The 19,324-nt window shown below is 47.6% G+C and overlaps 1 non-coding gene across 1 annotated transcript; it reads left to right on the plus strand.

Moving 5' to 3' along the window:
• The first annotated feature begins 17,656 nt into the window (after positions 1–17,656).
• On the plus strand, positions 17,657–17,738 carry trnal-uaa (transfer RNA leucine (anticodon UAA)). The gene has a single exon. It is a non-coding gene; the product is annotated as a tRNA-Leu (tRNA).
• Positions 17,739–19,324: the final 1,586 nt, after the last annotated feature.

Raw genomic sequence — 19,324 nt, forward strand, 5'->3', positions numbered from 1 at the left:
CCTCCAAAACAGGTGTTCCGTGTTGCATACTGTTGAGGGAGATGGCTCACCAGGGGAAAGCAGCAGTCGCCAGGTTCATGGCACCGTGGCTGGCTCTGCTGTTCGGAAGGGCGGGAAAACGAGTGGAAGGGCTACAGTCATAGGGGATTCGATTGTAAGGGGAGTAGATAGGCTGTTCTGTGGTCGAAAACGAGACTCCCGAATGGTATGTTGCCTCCCAGCTGCACGGGTCAGGGATGTCTCAGATCGGCTGCAGAACTTTCTGAAGGGGGAGGGTGAATAGCCAGTTGTCGTTGTGCACATAAGCAGCAATGATATAGGTAAAAAACGGGATGAGGTCCTACAAGCAGAATTTAGGGAGTTAGGAGCCAAGATAAAAAGTAGGACCTCAGAGGTAGTAATCTCAGGATTGCTACCAGTGCCACGTGATAGTCAGAGTAGAAATGATAGAATAGTCAGGATGAATGCGTGGCTTGAGAGATGGTGCAAGAGGGAGGGGTTCAAATTTTTGGGACATTGGGACCGGTTCTGGGGGAGGTGGGACTATTACAAATTGGATGGTCTACACCTGGGCCGGACTGGAACCAATGTCCTTGGGGGTGCTTCTGCTCACGCTGTTGGGGAGGGTTTAAACTAATGTGGCAGGGGGATGGGAACCAAATGAGGAAGTCAGTGGACAGTAAGGAGGTAGTAACTAAAGACTGTAAGGAACTAGATAATGAAGCCAGCGTGACGAATGGAAAGAGTAGGCAGGGAGCAGAGAATGAAAGCAAAGGGACTGGTGGTCTGAGGTGCATTTGTGTTAATGCAAGAAGTGTAGTAGGTAAGACAGATGAACTTAGAGCTTGGATTAGTACCTGGGAGTATGATGTTATTGCTATTACTGAGACTTGGTTGAGGGAAGGGCACGATTGGCAACTAAATATCCCAGGATATCGATGTTTCAGGCGGGATAGAGAGGGAGGTAAAAGGGGTGGAGGAGTTGCATTACTGGTCAAAGAGGATATCACAGCTATGCTGAAGGAGGGCACGATGGAGGACTCGAACACTGAGGCAATATGGGCAGAACTCAGAAATAGGAAGGGTGCGGTAACAATGTTGGGACTGTACTGCAGGCCTCCAAACAGCGAGCGTGAGATAGAGGTACAAATATGCAAACAGATTATGGAAAGATGTAGGAGCAACAGGGTGCTGGTGATAGGAGACTTTAATTTTCCCAACATTGACTGGGATTCAATTAGTTTTGGAGGTCTAGATGGAAAAGAATTTGTAAGGAGCATCCAGGAAAGTTTTCTAGAGCAGTATGTAAAGTAGTCCAACTCGGGAAGGGGCCATACCCGGCCAGGTGGTTGAAGTTTCAGTAGGGGACTACTTTGGGAATAGTGATCACAATTCCGTAAGTTTTAGAATACTCATGGACAAAGATGAGAGTAGTCCTAAAGGAAGAGTGCTAAATTGGGGAAGGCCAAGTATACCAAAATTCGGCCGGAGCTGGGCAATGTAGATTGGGAGCAGCTGTTTGAAGGTAAATCCACATTTGATATGTGGGAGTCTTTTAAAGAGAGGTTGATTAGCGTGCAGGAGAGACATGTTCTTGTGAAAATGAGGGATAGAAATGGCAAGATTAGGGAACCATGGATAACAGGTGAAATTGTGAGACTAGCTAAGAGGAAAAAGGAAGCATACATAAGGTCTAGGAGGATGAAGAAAGATGAAGCTTTGAAAGAATATCAGGAATGTAGGACCAATCTGAAACGAGGAATTAAGAGGGCTAAAAGGGGTAATGAAATATCTTTAGCAAACAGGGTTAAGGAAAATCCCAAAGCCTTATATTCATATATAAGGAGCAAGAGGGGAACTAGAGAAATGATTGGCCCACTCAAGGCCAAAGGAGGAAAGTTATGCGTGGAGTCAGAGAAAATGGGTGAGATTCGAAACGAGTAATTTGTATCGGTATTCTCCGAGGAGAGGGACATGACAGATGTTGAGGTCAGGGACAGATGTTTGATTACTCTAGGTCAAGTTGGCATAAGGAGGGAGGATGTGTTGGGTATTCTAAAAGGCTTTAAGGTGGACAAGTCCCCAGGTCCGGATGGGATGTATCCCAGGTTACTGAGGGAAGCGAGAGAGGAAATAGCTGGGGCCTTAACAGATATCTTTGCAGCATCCTTAAACTCGGGTGAGGTCCCGGAGGACTGGAGAATTGCTAATGTTGTCCCCTTGTTTAAGGAGGGTAGCAGGGAAAATCCAGGTAATTATAGATCGGTGAGCCTGACGTCAGTGGTAGGGAAGCTGCTGGAGACGATACTGAGGGGTAGGATGCATTCCCATTTGGAAGAAAATGGGCTTATCAGTGATAGGCAACATGGTTTTGTGCAGGGAAGGACATGTCTTACCAACTTAATAGAATTCTTTGATGAAGGGACAAAGTTGATTGATGAGGGAAGGGCTGCAGATGTCATATACATGGACTTCAGTAAGGCGTTTGATAAGGTTCCCCATGGTAGGCTGATGGAGAAAGTGAAGTCGCATGGGGTCCAGGGTGTACTAGTTAGATGGATAAAGAACTGGCTGGGAAACAGGAGACGGAGAGTAGCAATGGAAGGGAGTTTCTCAAAATGGAGACGTGTGACCATTGCTGTTCCACAGGGATCCGTCCTGGGACCACTGTTGTTTGTGATATACATAAATGATTTGGAGGAAAGTATAGGTGGTCTGATTAGCAAGTTTGCAGCCGACACTATGGATTGGTGGAGTAGCAGATAGTGAAGTGGACTGTCAGAGAATACAGCAGAATATAGATAGATTGGAGAGTTGGGCAGAGAAATAGCAGATGGAGTTCAATCAGGGCAAATGTGAGGTGATGCATTTTGAAAGATCCAATTCAAGAGTGAACTATACAGTAAATGGAAAAGTCCTGGGGAAAATTGATGTGCAGAGAGATTTGGGTGTTCAGGTCCACTGTTCCCTGCAGGTGGCAACGCAGGTCAATAGAGTGGTCAAGAAGGCATACGGCATTCTTTCCTTCATCGGACGGGGTATTGAGTACAAGGGTTGGCAGGTCTTGTTACAATTGTATAGGACTTTGGTTCGGCCACATTTGGAATACTGCGTACAGTTCTGGTCGCCACATTACCAAAAGGATGTGGATGCTTTGGAGAGGGTGCAGAGGAGGTTCACCAGGATGTTGCCTGGTATGGAGGGCGCTAGCTATGAAGAGAGGTTGAGTAGATTAGGATTATTTTCTGCAGAAAGACGGAGGTTGAGGGGGGACCTGATTGAGGTGTACAAAATCATGAGAGGTATGGACAGGGTGGATAGCAAGAAGCTTTTTCCCAGAGTAGGGGATTCAATTACTTGGGGACACGAATTCAAAGTGAGAGGGGAAAAGTTTAGGGGGGATATGCGTGGAAAGTTCTTTATGCAGAGGGTGGTGGGTGCCTGGAACGCGTTGCCAGTGGAGGTGGTAGACGCGGTCACGATAGCGTCTTTTAAGATGTATCTAGACAGATACATGAATGGGCAGGAAGCAAAGAGATACAGCCCCTTAGAAAATAGGTGACATGTTTCGATAGAGGATCTGGATCGGCGCAGGCTTGGAGGGCCGAAGGGCCTGTTCCTGTGCTGTAATTTTCTTTGTTCTTTGTTCTTTGTTCTTCTTCGCTCCAATGACAAAAGCCCTCCTCCCTCAATCTTTCTTGGTAGGAAATGCCCTCCAGTCCAGGCAGCATCCTGGTAAATCTCCTCTGCACCCTCTCTAAAGCTTCCACATCCTTACTATAATGAGGCGGCCAGAACTGAACACAATATTCCAAGTGTGGTCGAACCAGGGCCTTATAGAAATGCAGCATAACCTCGCGGCTCTTGAACTCAATCCCCCTATTAATTTAAGCCAACACGCCATACGCCTTCTCAACAACTCTATCAACTTGGGTGGCAACTTTGAGCGATCTATGGACATGCACCCCAAGATCCCTCTGTTCCTCCACACTCCCAAGAATCCTGTCTTTAAGCGTGTATTCTGCATTCAAATTCGACCTTCCCAAAAGAATCACTTCACACTTTTCCAGGTTGAACGCCATCTGACACTTCTCAGCCCAGCTCTGCATCCTGGCAATGTCCCGTTGCAACCTACAACAGCCTTCCACACTATCCACAACTCCAGCAACCTTCGTGTCATCGGCAAACTTGCTAACCCAGCCTTCCACTTCCTCATCCAAGTCATTTATAAAGATCACAAAGAGCAGAGGTCCCATAACAGATCCTTGTGGAACACCACTGGTGACCGAGCTCCATGCGGAATACTTTCCATCTACTACCACCCTCTGACTTCTATGGGCCAGCCAATTTTGTATCCATACAGCCAACTTTTCCTGAATCCCATGCCTCCTTACTTTCTGAATGAGCCTTGGGAACCATTGGGAACCTTATCAAACGCCTTGCTAAAATCCATATAAACCACATCCACTTCTCTTCCTTCATCAATGTGTTTTGTCACATCTTCAAAGAATTCAATAAGGCTTGTGAGGCATGACCTGCCCCTTACAAAGCCATGCTGACTGTCTCTAATCAAACCATGCTTTTCCAAATAATCATAAATTCTGTCTCTCAGAATCCTCTCCAATAGTTTGCCCACTATCGATGTAAGACTGACTGGTTTATAATTCCCAGCGTTATCCCTATTCACTTTCTTGAACAAGGGAACAACAGTTGCCACCCTCCAATCATCCGGTACTACTCCCGTGGACAGTGAGGACGCAAAGATCATCGCCAAATGGGCAGCAATCTCTTCCCTCGCTTCCCATAATATGCTTGGGTATATCCCGTCTGGCCCTGGGGACTTGTCTGTCCTCATATCATACAACATTTCCAGCACATCCTCCCTCTTAACCTCAACCTGTTCGAGCATATCAGCCTGTTCCACGCTGTCCTCACAAACGACCAGATCCCTCTCACTAGTGAATACTGAAGCAAAGTATTCATTTTGGACCTCCCCTACCTCCGCCGACTCCAGGCACAAGTTCAAGCATTATCCCTGATCGGCCCTATCCTCACTCTGACCATCCTCTTGTTCCTCACATAAGTGTAGAATGCCTTGGGATTTTCCTTAATCCTACCCGCCAAGACTTTTTCATGTCCCCTTCTAGCTCTCCTAAGTCCATTCTTCAGTTCCTTCCTGGCGACCTTGTAACCATCTAGAGCCCTGACTGATCCTTGCTTCCTCAACCTTAAGTAAGCTTCCTTCTTCCTCTTGACTAGCTGTTTCACATCTCTTGTCATCCAAGGTTCCATCACCCTACCATCCCTTCCCTGCCTCATTGGGACAAACCTTCCCAGCAGTCGCGGAAAGTGCTCCCTAAACTACCTCCACATTTCTGTCGTGCATTTCCCTGAGAACATCTGTTCCCAATTTATGCTCCCCAGTTTCTGCCTAATAGCATTGTAATTCCCCCTCCCCCAATTAAATAATTTCCCATCCCGTCTGCTCCTGTCCCTCTCCACTGTTCACGAGATTTTGGGGGAGGGAGAGAGACATTCAAAGAGGTATGACTGGAATATTCTTCCCTCCCGCATTCCGTGTTTATTCAGAGACTCACCTTGGACTATCCCACACCTGGGAGTAAGTGTCCAGATAGAGGACGCTGAGAGCTGGGTGGATGAACTGTGCTTTGGGTAGACTGGGTGTTTGAGTGACAGGTTTTGGGGATATCATCGGACAACATAAGCCACCATTCTTTCTTTCCATGTGGCCAGTGTCTGAATGTCAGTTTCTGTGTCTTATTCTCTGTGTCTCCATGCCCAAGTAAATCGCAAGCCGATTACCGTGTGTGTGTGAGTTTGAGAGAGAGGGGAGAGAGCGCTGTCCCAGTCCTGACCCTTCTCCCCAATTCCAACTGAAATGCCTCTGATCGAGGATATTTGCCCAGGGAAGATCTGATGGAGTGAACGTGTTAGATTCTAATGCTGGAACGCAGACCGTGTGGTATGGTGAGTATCACATTGTTATTGCCTATCTCTGCCTTTCTCCCTCCGTCTGTCCCAATCTCTCTCTGTCCCAATTTCACTCTGTCCCTCTTAATATCTCTCCTTTAATATCTCTCTCAATCTTTCTCTCTCTCTCATTGCGTTTCTCTGTGTGATTCGATGTGTGTCTTCCTCGCTCACTAGTTTTCTCTCTTTCTCTCTGTTACCTGCAATTTTTCTTTTCTCTGTATTTTTCCCTCCGTTTTATCCACCACTTTTGTCCGATCTTTTCTCTTTATTATCTTTTATTTCTGTCCTTTCTCTATTTCTCTTCTGTCTTTTTTCAATTTCTCTTCTGTCTGTTCTCTACTTCTCTGGCTTTCAGTCTGTGCTCTATCTCTCTGACTTTTTTCCTCTCTTTTCTCCATTTCTCTGAATCTGTCTCTTTCTCCACTTTATTTCTCTTTCTTTGGCTCTTTCTGGCTTCCTCTCTTTGTCTGTGGCGTTTTCTTTCTTTCTGTGTCTTCCGCCCCCCTCCTGAAATCCCACCAACAAATTCTGCACCCCCGCCGCAAGTTTCTACCCACCACAAATCCCACTGTGAAAAGTCCCCCATCTAATTCCCCCTGCAAACAGACCCCCATCGAATTACACCTCTGTGAACAGACCGCCACCTATTTACTCCCGTGAACAGGCCCCCCCATTTACCCCCGTCAGCAGAACCCCATCTAATTAACCCCTGTGAACAGACACTCATCTCATTACAACCTGTGAACAGAACCACATCTAAATAACACCTGTGAACAGACTCCCATCTAATTACACATCTGTGAACAGAGCCCCATCTATTTACCCCCGTGAACAGACCCCACATATATTTTCCCCCGTGAACAGGCACACATATAATTAGCTCCCATGAACAGACTCCCATCTAATTACCCCCATGAAAAGTCATGCATCTAATTACCCCTGTGAACCGACACTCATCTCATTACAACCTGTGAACAGAACCACATCTAAATAACACCTGTGAACAGACTCCCATCTAATTACACATCTGTGAACAGAGCCCCATCTATTTACCCCCGTGAACAGACCCCACATATATTTTCCCCCGTGAACAGGCACACATATAATTAGCTCTCATGAACAGACTCCCATCTAATTACCCCCATGAAAAGTCATGCATCTAATTACCCCTGTGAACCGACACCCATGCAATTATCCCCTATGAACAAAGGTGCGGGAGCTGTAAAAGCGAGCTCGGGGTGCGAGGCCCTCACTTCCCTGAAGACAGTAGCGGCGGCGGCTGGCGGACCTGGGCGGAAGCTGATCCGGAGCTGGATCTGCAAAAAAGAGCATGGGGCTCGAGGCCCTCACTTACCTGAAGACAGGAGGGGCGCGCGCTGAGACTCGAAAAATAACTTAGTGACATCACGGGAAATCAACAAGGTGATTGGTTGGGTGAATTCATTTCAGTAGATTAAAAAAAAGGGGAAAATTTTTTTGTTGAAAAAAAACTCTGGTGATAAGGTGAGTACTACTAAAGTGTTTTGTTACTTCAGTGTAACTTATTAAGGACTAGATTTTAGTGGGTAGAACAAGGCCCCTAGTATAATTAGCATTTTTCAATTAAGGGAGTAACTAATTAATCTAAGGGTAAGTCATGGCAGGAGACCTCAGCCCAGTGATGTGTTCCTCCTGCGCTATTTGGGAAATCAGGGATGCTTCCTGCTTGAAGTGGTGGTAGAGGCAGGAATCCTCACAAAATTTCTGAAGTATTTAGATGAGCACTTGATACGCCAAAGCATGCAATGCTACGTGTCAAGTGCTGGAAAATGAGAGTAGAATAGTTAGGTGCTTGATGGCCGGCACAGACATGATGGGCCGAAGGGTCTGTTTCTGTGCTGCATGACTCTGACTCTATGACTCTAATTACCCCCTTGAACAGACCCCCATCTAATTAACCCCCTGTGAACAGACTTCCATTTATTTACCCCTCCCCCAGTGAACAGGCCGCAATCTACTTACCCCCATGTGAACAGACTTCCAGCTAATTACCTCATGTGATCAGACCCCTATCTAATTACCCTCTTTGATCAGACCCTCATCTAATTACCCACTATGACCAGCCACCCCATCTCCTTACCCCCTGTGAACAGACCCCCATATAAGCTCCCCCCTCCCCGTGAACAGTCCCACATCTAACACCCCCCACCATGAACAGACTGAAGAACATTCCACCTCCCCACCCGCCCACGTCCATATTTTTTAAACCTGGTGAAGACCCCTCCAATCTTAAACCTGGAAAGACCCCCTCCCATTTTAAACCTGGCAGAGACCTACCTCCTAAAACCTGGAGAAGAATCTCCTCCCATTTCAAATTTGGAGAAGCCTCCATTCCCATTTGAAACCTGGAGACGAGACCCTCCAATTATAAACTCGACGAAGAGGAGCCTCTCCTCCTCATTTTTCATTGGAATAGCCGCCTCCCATTTCAAACCAAACTAATTCGTTCAGTGAATATCTCCCTCGAATTCCCCCTGGCGCCACTGTAAACACTCTCCCATTTAGAAATACCCTTCCTGCCCTGCCAAAGCCCCTTCTCTACTAATTTTGACCCAGTATCATCTTTCCCGACAACATCCACCACTCCCTCCCACGCTGTGCAACCCCCATTCCAGTGAACAGCCGCCTCTATATTTCCAACCTCCATCACTTTCCTCGGTACCACTCCGTCTCCTGATAATCTTAATTCACCTCAATTCCAGTCCGGATACACCACTGGAATTCTATCAAATGGCTTCCAGACCCCTTGGCCATCTTTATCTCGTGTCTGGCCGAACACAGGACTGGGCATAGAGCATGCACCCCCAGAGGCTAACTGGCATTCTGAGCCTTTAATGCACAGGTAGATTCGAGCCCCAGACACATCCCTCCCTGCAGAAAGAATTATCACCTGCTCTCCACCGCCCCTCCCCCCACCTCCGCATCAGGGAATCAGACAGAGGCTGGACACACACACACACACTGGTTGGCAGATGGACAAGAGGAGTCTATTCAGCCCTTTGAGCCTGTCCCACCAATGCTATAGCATGGCTGTTCAGTCACTTTCCCCAATGAGCCACAAGACGACAGGCGGAGACAATCGGGGAGAAGATGCACAGAGAGGGGAAGAAACACTAGGCTAGAATTGGACTTGGTGGATATAGTGCAAACCAAGTTGGGGCGGGTTGGTGGTTGTGAAGAGAGAGAGCGGGAGAGCGAGAGAGTGAGCCGAACACAACAGCATTATTCTGGAATTATAAAAATGCTTTACACCGCTTCACATTTAGGACTTCAATTTCTGACACTCAAAGAATTCTTGTTTTTAAAGTTCTCATCACTGTTGCTATTTTGGAAGCACTGTAGGCCATTTGTTCACAGCAATATCGGACAAGCAGCCGTGTGATAACAGCTGGCTACCCCCTTCCAATCCAATTCATTGCATATTTGCTCACTCGCCTGCGTCTCCCTCCCACCAGTTACTCTTATTGAGAGAGAAATATGGAGAAAGAGAGAGAGAGAGAGAGAAATACATTCTCCGAACCTCACTCTCAATTCAAATAACTGCTGCACATTTCATTGAACCTTCAAATTCACGGCGCTGCCCAAAACGCCAGCATTATTCAGGAATTATACAGGCTTCAAACTCAGAATATTAATCCCAGGCGTTCAGGAGAGCTTTAAGCACAATGAATTCAATTCTGAAGTGCAGTCGCTGTTGCAATGCAGAGAATTCTGCAGAAAAGCTGTGCATAGCAAGATCTCAATAACTGTGCCCCTTCCAAATTCAGTTTTCAGTGTAGATTTATTTGTCCCTCTCCCTCTACTTTTCTCTCTCTGTCTTTCACCATCTTTCTCTGCCGTCCACCCCTCCCCCACCCACGCCCACCGCCACCCCCCCCCCCCCCCCCTCCCACACACACACAACATTTTTTAAATACATTCATGGGATGTGGACGTCGCCGGCCAGGCAAGCATTTATTGCCCATCCCTAATTGCCCTTGAGAAGGTGGTGGTGAGCTGCCTTCTTGAACTGCTGCAGTTCGTGTGAGGTAGGTATACCCACAGTGCTGTTAGGAAGGGAGTTCCAGGATTTTGACCCAGCGATATTGAAGGAACGGCGATATAGTTCCACGTCAGGATGGCGTCTGACTTGGAGGGGAACTTGCAGGTGGGGGTGTTCCCATGCATTTGCTGCCCTTGTCGTTCTAGTTAGTAGAGGTCTCGGGCTTGGAAGGTGCTGTCTAAGGAGCCTTGGTGCACTGCTGCAGTGTATCTTGCAGAAGGTATACACTGCTGCCACTGTGCATCGCTGGTGGAGGGAGGGAATGTTTGTAGATGGGTGACAATCAAGCGGCTGCTTTGTCCTGGATGGTGTCGAGCTTCTTGAGTGTTGTTGGAGCTGCACCCATCCAGGCAAGTGGAGAGTATTTCATCACACTCCTGACTTGTGCCTTGTAGATGGTGGACAGGCTTTGGGGAATCAAGAAGAGAGTTACTCGCTGCAGGATTCCTAGCCTCTGACCTGCTCTTGTAGCAACGGTATTTATGTGGCTACTCCAGTTCAGTTTCTGGTCAATGGCAGCCCCAAGGATGTTGATAGTGGGAGATTCAGCGATGGTAATGCCATTGAATATAAAGCGGATATGGTTAGATTCTCTCTTGTTGGAGATGGTCATTGTCTGGCACTTGTGTAGCGCGAATGTTACTTGCCACTTATCAGCCCAAACCTGGATATTGTCCAGGTCTTGCTACATTTCTAAATGGAAAGCTTCAGTATCTGTAGTGTCACGAATGGTGCTGAACATTGGGCAATCATCAGCGAACATCTCCACTTCTGACCTTATGATTGAAGGAAGGTCATTGCTGAAGCAGCTGAAGATGGTTGGGCCTAGGACACAACCCTGAAGAACTCCTGCAGTGATGTCCTGGAGCTCAGATGATTGACTTCCATCAGCCACAACCATCTTCCTTTGCACTAGGTATGACCCAAGCCAACAGAGGTTTTCCCCCCTGATTCCCAGTGACCTCGGTTTTGTTAGGGCTGCCTTGATGTCAAGGGTTGTCACTATTACCTCGCCTCTTGAGTTCAGCTGTTTTGTCCATGTTTGAACCAAGGCTGTAATGAGGTCAGGTCCCTGGCGGAACCCAAACTGAGCGTCACTGAGCAGGCTATTGCTAAGTAAGTGCCGCTTGATGGCACTGTTGATGACACCTTCCATCACTTTACTGATGATTGAGAGTAGGCTGATGGGGCGGTAGTTGGCCGGGTTGGACTTGTCCTGCTTTTTGTGTACAGGACATACCTGGGCAATTTTCCAGATTGCAGGCTAGATGCCAGTGTTGTAGCTGTACTGGAACAGCTTGGCTTGGGGCCCGGAAAGTTCTGGAGCACAGGTCTTCAGTACTATTGCCGGAACATTGTCAGGGCCCGAAGCCTTTGCAGAACCAGTGCCTTCAGTCGTTTCTTGATGTCACGGGGAGTGAATCGAATTGCCCGAAGTCTGGCATCTCTGATGCTGGGACATTCAGGAGGAGGCCGAGATGGATCATCAACTCGGCATTTCTGGCTGAAGATGTTTGCAAATGCTTCAGCCTTATCTTTCGTACTGATGTGCTGGGCTCCCCCAGCATTGAGGATGGGGATATTAGTGGAGCCACCTCCTCCAGTTAGTTGTTTAATTGTCCACCACCAATCATGGCTGGATGTGGCAGGACTGCAGAGCTGAGATCCGATTCGTTGGTTATGGAATCGCTTAGCTCTGTCTATCGCATGCTGCAAATGCAGTCTAACACACAGATAGTTCTGTGTTGTAGCTTCACCAGGTTGACACCTCATTTTGAGCTGTGCCTGGTGCTGCTCCTGGCATGCCCTCCTACGCTCGTCATTGAATCAGGGTTGGTCTCTTGGCCTGATGGTAATGGTAGAATGGGGGATATGCCGGGCCATGAGGTTACAGATTGTGGCTAAGTACAATTCGGCTGCTGCTGCTGATGGCCCATAGCGCCTCATGGATGCCAAGTTTTGCATTGCTAGATCTGTTCGAAGTCCATCCTATTTAGCGCGGTGGTAGTGCCACACGACATGCAGGAGGGCGTCCTCAATGTGAAGGCGGGACTTTGACTCCACAACGACTGTACGGTGGTGACTCCTACCAATTCTGTCATGGACAGATGCATCTGCGGTAGGCATATTGGTGAGGACGAGGTCAAGTTTGCTTTCCTCTCTTGTTGGTTCCCTCACCACCAGCTGCATACCCAGGCTAGCAGATATGTCCATTAGGACTCGGCCAGCTCGGTCATTCGTGGTGCTACCGAGTCACTCTTGATGATGGACATTGAAGTCCCTCATCCAGAGTACATTCTGTACCTTTGCTTCCTCCAAGTGCTGATAAACATGGAGGAGTATTGATTCATCAGCTGAGGGAAGGCGGTCGGCTGTAATCAGGACGTTTCCTTGTCCATGTTTGATCTGATGCCAGGAGACGTCATGGAGTCCAGAGTCAATGTTGAGGATGTATGATCTGCACTTTGGAGCTTTGGTCCTTCTGATGAGTATGGGTGCCACTTATGCAATATTACTTTTGACCTCAGCTGAGCAGCGAAAGCAGGAGCACGAACAGGACCAGCAGGAGCAGCACCAGCAGGAGCAGCAACAGACTTATCCTCACCGACGTACAGCTCCATAGGAGTGAGGGCGTCAGTAGAGCTGTACAGCTCACAGGAACCCATACCCAGCACAGGGACAAGAGGCGGCCATCCAGCCCTTTGAGCCTGTTCCACCAATGTTAGATCATGGTTGATGTGTCCCTTCGCCCATTGAGCCACAAGAAGACAGACAAAGGCAGTCAGGGAGTAGAAACAAAGAGAGGGGAAGAAACAGTGGGCTGGACTCCCCAGACAGAGGGATAGAGACACATAAAGCAGAGATCCATGGATTAGGCCAGAACTGAGTGAGGGAGAGAGAGAGATATAAATGGAGAGGCAGATGGAGAATGACAAAGAGGCAGGGTGTCAGAAACCAGTGAGAGAAACAGAGATGAGAGCAGAAATACTGAGATGGATAGAGAGATGGAGAAGTACAGGGAGCGAGCTGGAGGCGTAGAGAGAGAATGCAGCAGCGATGTACATATTGAGAAAGATCCCAGGCAAGAGAAATATGCAGAGTCAGAAAGATGTCGAGGAGCAGAGATACAAAGTTAGATGTAGATTCAGAATCGAGAGGGTGTCTCGGAAGGGAGATGCAGAGATAATCTAGCAGGAAGGGAGACGCAGAGATGGGCAGATTCAGTGATTTGGAACTGAGTCAGAGTGAAATGAACTGAGAGGGACAGATAAAGATGGAGAGAATCGCAGAAAAAAGAATGAAAAGAGAAACTTGTGAAACGAAAGAGAGAGAGAGACAGAGATATAGAAGAAGTTGTGAAATGGAGAGTTCAAGGACGATGAAAAGAATCAAAGATATGAACACAAAGGAAGATGCAGCAAAGAAATTGCAGCAAGAGATGGTGAGAGGTAAATCTACAGGATTACATTGATTGTTCTGGAGCAGCGCTTCATAAACTATTTGCTTTAGAGGACCCTCCATCCCTCTACCTTGTGGTAAAAGGGCCCCCCTAAAACACAAAATCAAAATACTGTGGATGCTAGAAATCTGAAACGAAAACTAAGCTGGAAATACTGAGCATTTCCAGCACTTTGTTTTTATATCAGCCCCGAAAACACAAGCTCTTCTTTTCTGTATCTAAAAATAAATTGGACAATAACACATATGTATTCATTATTTTCCTATCTGGTTAAAGCTCTTTTTCTGAGAATTCCACGTCTCAAAATATTCTCCCTTTACATCATCAAAGTTGCAGCTTCTGAAAGGTTTCTCCTTGGGAATAAGAGCAATAAAATTGATTGAAACAAAGCAAATCATTTTTGAACATAAATAAAACAAAGCAAGAGCCCAGGGCTCTTTCTCACATTCAACAATCTCTCAGTGACCCCCATCTTACAAACACATGCTCCCATACAGAGCCAGAGAATGGGAAGTGATTGGAATGTGAGACAGGGTTTCAGGAGCTGAGAACCTGCCCATTGTCCTGTTAATCCAGGCAACAGAGCCATCTCTGAGCAGAGACATGACAAGGAGCTGCTTCCTGATGAGCTGCAAACTTTTCACTCCAAACCCCATTGTGAACAACATTGCTGCAATTTCCAGACAGACATTTGCAGCAATCAGCTCCATTCTGTTCCCAAACACTGTGAAATTCTCACTTTAAACTGAGACGGAAATTCCAACACTTAATTATTGCCCCAGCATTTAAGTTAATTAAAAGTCAAGACACCCTCATGGGTGGGAGACGTGATTGGGCAGGATGGGGGGTAAGCTTCTCTACAGGGGCTGGGTTCTGGGCAGTGACTAAACACTGCAGCTCCCCCACCCACCCCCAGTACCTGCCTTTCTCCCTCTATGTATACCCTGTTTCTTTTCAAGCTGCCTCTCACTCTCTCTCCATTTATCTGTGTGTCTCGCTGCATCTGTTTCTGTCTCATTGTAAAAACACACAAACACTGTTGACCCCCATTACCTCTCCCGCAGAAGGATTGATAGAAAAATCCACATTCTGGTCCCTGAAAGTCTGATTTCAAATGGCCCCCGAGTTGTTGCATTTAACTGTCAAATTCAGCCCACAGCCTAAAACACCAGCATTATTCGGGAATGATAACACGCCTTTGCAGATCTTCACATTTCAGCCATTTAATTGCTGATTCACAGAAGTATTTGTAAAAGAGTAAATTATGTTTTAAAGTGGCCGTCACTGTTGCAATGTTGGAAATGCTGTAGGCAATTTGTAACTGGAGACAGGAGCGGCAGCAGGTGGACCTGGCAGGAGTCGCACCCTGAGCGGGACCTGTAAAGGAGAGAACGGGGCTCTAGGCCCTTGCCTACCTGAGTACCGGAGTATTGAGGACCTTAGATTGTAGTGGGTAGTGTTTGGAGTAAAACAAGGCCCCTAGTGTAATTAGTACTTTTTTTAATTAAAGGGAATAACTGGCACCCATGATATGTTCCTCCAACGCTTCCTGTGTCCCTGACGACCATGTTTGCAGGAAGTGTATCCATCTGCAGCTACTGGATACCCGCATTACAGAGCTGGAGCTGAAGGTGCATTCACTGTGGAGCATCCGCGATGCTGATATTGTCATGGATAGCGTGTTTAGCGAGGTGGTTGCACCGCAGGCAAATGCAGCAAAAGCAGAAAGGGAATCGGTGACCACCAGGCAGAGTAGAGGAAGGCAGGTGTATAGGAGTTCCATGTGGCCACCCCCCTCTCTAACTGATATACTGCTTTGGATATTGTTGGGGGAGATGGCTCAGGTAAAAGCAGCAAGAGCCAGGTTCATGGCACCATGGTTGGCTCTGCAGCACAGGAGGGGAGGAAGAATAGCGGCATGGCTATAGTGATAGTGGATTCAATCATAAGGGGAATAGACAGGCGTTTCTGCGGCCGCAAAAAGACTCCAGGATGGTATTTTTCCTTCCTGGTGCTCGGGACATTCTGAGGCGGGAGTGCAAGCAGCCAGCTGTCTTGGTACATATCGGTATCAAAGACACAGGTAAAAAAAAATACAGGGTCCTACAAACTGAATATAGGGAGTTAGGACGAAAATGAAAATGTAGGACGTCAAAGGTAGTAATCTCAGGATTACTACCAGTGCCAAGTGGCAGCGAGAACAGAAATAGCAGAATATACCAGATGAACACGTGGCTGGAGAAATGGTGTATGGGGGAGGGCTTCAGATTCCTGGGACATTAGGACCTGTTCTGGGGAAGGTGTGACCAGTACAAACTGGGCAGGTTGCATCTGGGCAGAACTTTTCGAAACCCTCCCTTCCTCCCCTTTCCCACTCATCACTTTCCACCTTCAGCATTGCTCTTTAATCCAAGCCCCTCCCTCCCTATTTTCCACCCAGCTCTTTCCCCTCATACCAAACGTCACCATTCAAAACATCCGCACCCCCTCCGGCTACCTTCCAAACCTCTTCTTTTCTCTATTCCAAACTCCTCACTCCTCATCAACAAAATCTTCCTTTCTCCTTATTATCCATCCCTTCTCCTCCATCCACATCCATCACTTCCCCTCAATCCACATCCCTCCCTTTCCCTGCATGTACATCCCTCCCTTCCCACCTTCTGCACCTCCACTCTCCCTCCTGCCACACCGCTCCCTTCACCTCTTCCACAACCCTCTCTACGCCTTTCAATAATCCTACTTTCCCTCATCCAAAAACTGCCATTTATGTCCTTGCACATCCAAACTACTGACAACCACTTTCCCCTCCTTCCAAATACCATCCTTCCACTTCTTCTAAATCCCACATTTCCACTCATTCCACATTCCTCCCTTCCACCTCGTCCATATTCGTTTCTACCGTCCTCTACGTTCCTGTAAACCCTACCTGTCCGTATTCCAGTTCGGAGGATATCCCCTCCTATCCTCATTTCGGATCACATTATAACATTACATTATGTCCGAGACTTTGTGTTATTTTTATCGGTCTGTGTTGTAGACGAACCCTTTCTCTACAACAAAAGGGCTGGGGAACGAATGTGGTAGACAAGGCAATCATATTTGAAAGAATAGCTCTGATCCCAGAACCTGGCTCCTGGTCAGCAGTGCTAATCAGCAGAAATGATTTGTGCAAAGGCATCAGCGTTGCTTGGAACGTTATCCTTGTTTCAACCCTCATAAAGCGGGCTGAACCTATCAGGATTCCCTGGTCCCGAGGATATGAAGCAACTTCTGAGCACCGAGGATGTGAAGTAGCGTCTGGACCCAGATGTGAACTGGTCTCTGGAATACCAGGATGTAAACCACTGTCGGTAGCCGAGGATGTGACACTGCACCTTGGCTCTGAGGATGTGATCAAGATTTATGGGCTACGAGATTGTGAAGCAGTGTCTGAGCCCCGAGGATGGGCACCAGTGTCTCGGCCCCGAGGATGTGACACAGTGTCTGGGGCGGGAGGGTGTCAGCCAGTTTCTTACTCAGTCTCAGTGAACCTTCGGCAAATGTCTGAGAAACTGGGACTTTGTACTGTGCGAACCAAGGCTTTAGCATTCCATTTATAAACATTGGGTCCCTAAAGGGAACACTGAAGAAGAGAAGGAAATTGTTCCTCTACCCGCTGAACCTCCCTGGTGCCCCTCCTTTTTCCCAACAATTTCCATCACGCAGGCCCGCGTCTGGTCCTCGACCGCAGGCGATCTGCCTGTGGAGGCACAATAGGCCGCAGTGTCTCCACTCCACTATTACACTGTGCTCTGAGGCCAAGTTCCAGATGGGCCTCGGACTGAGGGGCTGCAAAACTGTGACACATCCAATTCTGAGCACTTTTCTGCTTTGAGTAAACAGAGTAAGACAGAAATGTAACCAATACCCAAGTACAGCCCACCACCCCGCCCCCATTATGGTTTTCGGAATACTGGGACTCAGATGCAAGATTCTTTCACGTGTTGGAATGATGTAAACACAGCTATCCTGTAATACAGTAACGATGAGTGTGGAATTCAGAACAATGCGTGCAGAGGTCAATAGATTCGCGGTCCAACTACTTTAAACCCACAGCCATCTCAAACAGTGCGTGCTTATGTGGTAGCATGGCCGAGTGGTCGAAGGTGCTGGATTTAAACTCCATTCCCATTAGGGGCGTGGGTTCGAATCCAACTGCTGCCACGGTTTTGTGAGGTGACCTGAGAAGCTCGTGAAGAACAAATGCAGCAGTTAAGCCTCCTCGACTGCGTTTCGTCAAAAGAATCCTTCTTTCACGAGTAATAAAAGCAGAAAGTTCTGGAAATACTCAGCAGGTCAGGCAGCATCTGGAGAGATTGGTGCAGCTTTAGCATTTCAGGTCCCTGACCTTCTGAAGAAACGTCACAGATCTGAATCGTTACTCTGCTTCTCATACAGACTTACAAACACATGAGTTAGGAATTGCTTCCAATTTCCACCCTTCTCTCACCTTTACATGGTCCATCTCTGACACTTCCCTTCCCTTCCTCGACTTCTCTGTCTCCATCTCTGGGGATAGGTTGTCTACCAATATCCATGATAAGCCCACTGACTCCCACAGCTACCTCGACTACACTTCTTCACACACGACCTCCTGTAAGGACTCCATTCCATTCTCCCAGTTTCTCCGTCTCCAACGCATCTGCTCTGATGATGCTACCTTCCATGACGGTGCTTCTGATATGACCTCCTTTTTCCTCAACCGAGGATTTCCCCCCACTGTGGTTGACAGGGCCCTCAATCGTGTCCGACCCATTCCCCGCACCTCTACCCTCACCCCTTCCCCTCCCTCCCAGAACCGTGACAGGGTTCCCCTTGTCCTCACTTTTCATCCCACCAGCCTCCATTTCCAAAGGATCATCCTCCGCCATTTTCGCCTCCTCCAGCGCGATGCCACTACCAGTCGCATCTTCCCCTCCCTTCCCCTGTCAGCATTCCGAAGGGATCGTTCCCTCCGCGACACCCTGGTCCACTCCTCCATTACCCCCCCCCCCCCACGGCGACCCCGTCCCAGGGCACCTTCCCCTGCAATCGCAGGAGGTGTAATACCTGCCCATTTACCTCCTCTCTCCTCACTATCCCAGGCCGCAAACACTCCTTTCAGGTGAAGCTGCGATTTACTTGTACCTCTTTCAATGTAGTACACTGTATTCACTGCTCACAGTGTGGTCTCCTCTACATTGGCGAGACCAAGCGCAGACTGGGTGACTGCTTTGCGGAACATCTCCGCTCAGTCCGCAAGCAGGACCCTGAGCTTCCGGTTGCTTGCCATTTCAACACTCCCCCCTGCTCTCATGCTCACATCTCTGTCCTGGGATTGCTGCAGTGTTCCAGTGAACATCAACGCGAGCTCGACGAACAGCATCTCATCTACCGATTAGGCACACTACAGCCTGCCGGACTGAACATTGAGTTCAATAATTTCAGAGCATGACAGCCCCCCATTTTACTTTCATTTTTAGTTATTTTTTCTTCCTTTTTTTTTTACATTCCTTTTTACATTTTTTACAATCTTTTGTTTGCATTTATTTCATTTCATCTTAGTTTGTTCAGTTTGCTTACCCACTATTTTTTTCAGGTTGTTTTTCTTCAGGTTTGCACTTGCTGATGTTCAATATTCAGTGTATTCACACCTAATCTGGACTAATGCTTTGTCTTTCAACACACCATTAACATATTGTTTGCCTTTGCTCCATGACCTTTTGGTCAGCTCTGTGGCCTGGTCCAATCTGCACCTTCTCCTTTGTTAT

This window comes from Heterodontus francisci, chromosome 28 (assembly GCF_036365525.1).
Source record: "Heterodontus francisci isolate sHetFra1 chromosome 28, sHetFra1.hap1, whole genome shotgun sequence".
Lineage (NCBI taxonomy): Eukaryota > Metazoa > Chordata > Chondrichthyes > Heterodontiformes > Heterodontidae > Heterodontus > Heterodontus francisci.